The 2,901-nt window shown below is 67.0% G+C and overlaps 1 protein-coding gene across 1 annotated transcript in view; it reads right to left on the bottom strand.

Annotated features, from left to right (window-relative positions):
• Positions 1-2,340: 2,340 nt before the first annotated feature.
• The window catches only part of SPPL2B (signal peptide peptidase like 2B), a gene marked incomplete in the record, with an annotated part of 10,843 nt that continues 10,282 nt past the window's right edge, over positions 2,341-2,901 (bottom strand). The window contains 1 exon segment of the mRNA XM_027769620.1: positions 2,341-2,614.

Below are 2,901 nucleotides of genomic sequence, written 5' to 3'. Positions count from 1 at the left end.
GGATGGCCACACCGCAATCCCTTCTCCATTCTCCTCTCGGGATCTTGGGCACGCACGCACACGCGCCCGGCATGAGTTTAAGCCACCGGGTCCGGGACTTGCACCGTGGTCGACTACGTGGGAGTCCAGCCACGTAGCCATTACGCTCACTGCTGGTCCATCCCTTCCCCTCCCTCCCTCTCCTTCCTCTTCTTCTTCTTTCCTTCTTTCTTTTCTCCCTCCCTTCCTCTCTCGGTCTCTTTCTCTTCTCATTTTTTGGAGGTGTCTGCCTTGGGGTGCACTCGCCTGACACACACACAGAGAGGGAAAGTGAGACATCACCCCTGGGGATGGCCACGCCAGCCCCCCTCCACTCCCCTGGGGATCTGGGGCATGCAGGCACGCGCGCCTGCGTGAGTTTCAAGCCACTGGGTCCAGGACGTGTCAGTCATGTGGGAATCAGGGATGTAGTCGCCACGCCACCTGCTGGCCCTGAGATGTATTTTTTTCAGGCTTGTGTGCGTGCGTGCCCAAGATCCCGAGAGGAGAATGGAGAAGGGACTGCGGCCATGGCCATCCCCCCTGGGGGGTGATTTCTCGCTTTCTGTCTCTCTGTCTCTCTCTGTCTTTCCAGTGAGTGCACGTGCCCTCTAGCAAAAACCTCTTAAAAATGTTTTTAATTGCCTGAGGGCGCGTGTGCTCGCCAGAGGGACAGGGACAGAGACAGGCGGAGAGAGGGAGACAGCGCCCCATAGGGCGAGGCCAGCCCGTAACCCTTTCTCCTGCACCCCTCCCTCCTCTCAGCATTTGGGGCACACACGTGCAGCTGAGGTGGGTTCCAGCCAGGGCCGGGACTGGGCCGCCCACGGTACTCAGAGGGGACAGGGTGGGAAGACCGCACGGTGTCCCCTGTGCCCCTTGCACCGCGGGGATCGCAGGGACACCCTACGAGTAGCAAATGAGCTTCACCCAGGCCCCTCTGCTCCCGTCCCTGCCCCACCCCGGTCACGTCCCGTTACCATCTCCCGGGACAGCCAGTCCTGTGGCCGTGCGCCCACCTGGCCCTCCTGCCTCTGTCCCTCTGCGGAGATGCCTCGGGCACGCGTGTCGGAGCTGTTCGCAGGCATCGTGGCGTAAGCGAGGTGCTTGTCGGGAAGCGCCACCGCCCTGGGGAGCCGCAGGTGTGGCCGAGGCCCGCTGCCCTCGGGCTGTGCTTCCCCAGCGCCCAAGGCGCCCCTCTCCTGAGTGTGCGCTGCAGCATCGGCCTCAGCAGGGCCCGGCCGGGGGCTCTCGCGGACACCTGTGTTAGACACCCCCTGGGCGGAAGGGGTGTGTGCAGCCCTGGTCCGGAACCCTGGCCTCCTGGTTCTGGGGAGCCCTTCCGGCCTGCTTGGAGCAGGACCCCGGGGAAGGAGGCCCCTAGGATACCTCAGGGCCCACCCCCTCGAAGCTCCCCTTGGGGTGGCTGGCGGGCTCTTTCCGGAACCCCACGGGTCACCTTTGAAGCCTTCCCATTGCCCCTCACTTGGGAGTGTGCCACCCCTCTCCTGGGGGGCCCGCCCCCTTCTTCACACCTTGGCACCAGCCAGTCACCTCCCCCGCGTCCCTTGGCCTCAGCTGCTGCTACCTCCTCTGGCAGCCTGCCCCGGGCTCCTGGGAACCCACGCCCCGAGCTGGGCTTGCCCTTCCCTGCTCAGGGACCTGCCGCGCAGTCGGCCTACACCAGCACCCCCAGTCCCTGGTGGGTGGTGGGCACACAGGGCACCACGGCGGAAGCTCTGGTGGGCTTGGGGAGTCCCACGTGAGGCTCGGGAGTCACCGTCATGGACCCCTCGCACGAAGGGGGACATGCCCTGGGGGGCACTGGGTGCTCACATAGGAGCCCCCTTCGCCAGGGGGTGGCCATGCCGCAATCCCTCCTCTGTTCTCCTCCCGGATTTTGGGCACACACGCACACACACCTGGTGTGTTTGCAAGCAGCAGGGTCCTGGGGGACCCAGCCACAGTAACCAGCAGCCCCCAGCTGACCGGCCTTGCGCTTCCCAGAGCCACTGGCTGGACACATCTGCATTCCTAGAGCCCAGAGGATGGGAAGCTGATTTCAGGGACCCGGCTGTGGCCAGGTGGCCCGTGCGCTCCCCCCAGGACAGAGCTGAGGTCCCATGGCATGCCCCAGCACGACTCCGGGCGCATGGGAGTTTGCCATCCACTGTCCCGCACACTACGAACAGACTAGGGACTGCGGGGCTCTGCGGCTCCGGAGCGGGATCCCTGCAGGCCCGGCAGGCGGCAGGCGGCAGGCGGCAGGCGGAGGCAGCCGGCCCACAGCACGCCAGCACCGGCGCCAGCAGGAGGCGAGTCGGGAGTATGAAAAGCTACGTTTAATCGTCAGGCCCAGACCCAAGCGAGGCGAACGTCCGACGTCGGGCAGTGCCGCCGCCCCGTGCTGGGGTTAAGGCGCGCTCAGTGCAGTGGGAGGCAGGTGGCCGCCGCAGGGTCGGGAGACCGAGGTCCAGCCGCCCTCGCCCAGCTCCTACGGAGCCGGCAGAGCGGTCGGGGGCCATCGTCCCCCCAGGGTACGCGGGGCTGACGGCGTCGGAGGCCCTGAGTCCCCAAGTCCCCGTGCTGGTGTCTCCTGCCAGTGGCACAGCAGAGCGGGGCCTCCGCCAGGGCCCGCCCAAATGGCTCAGCCTGGACCCCTGGCCGAGCCCCCCTGGGCGGGCTCCGAGGGCCACATGCAGCGTCCACCGCGGGCATCCCTGTCGGGGCCCAGAGAACCCCGTCGGTGAGGTAGAAGGGACGCCGTCCCGGGGTCCTCTGTCGGCAGGGCCGGGCGGGAGCGCGTGCGGGACGAGGTGCTGTCCTGCGGGCCGTGACGGGCGGGCACAGCGCTGCCACCCCTAAGCGGAAAGCGACAAGCAA

The sequence above is a fragment of the Tupaia chinensis genome, unplaced genomic scaffold, assembly GCF_000334495.1.
Source record: "Tupaia chinensis unplaced genomic scaffold, TupChi_1.0 Scaffold149964_2, whole genome shotgun sequence".
In the NCBI taxonomy this organism is placed as follows: domain Eukaryota; kingdom Metazoa; phylum Chordata; class Mammalia; order Scandentia; family Tupaiidae; genus Tupaia; species Tupaia belangeri.
Note: the sequence above shows the minus strand (reverse complement) of the source record. Positions and strands in the feature narration are given on the sequence as shown.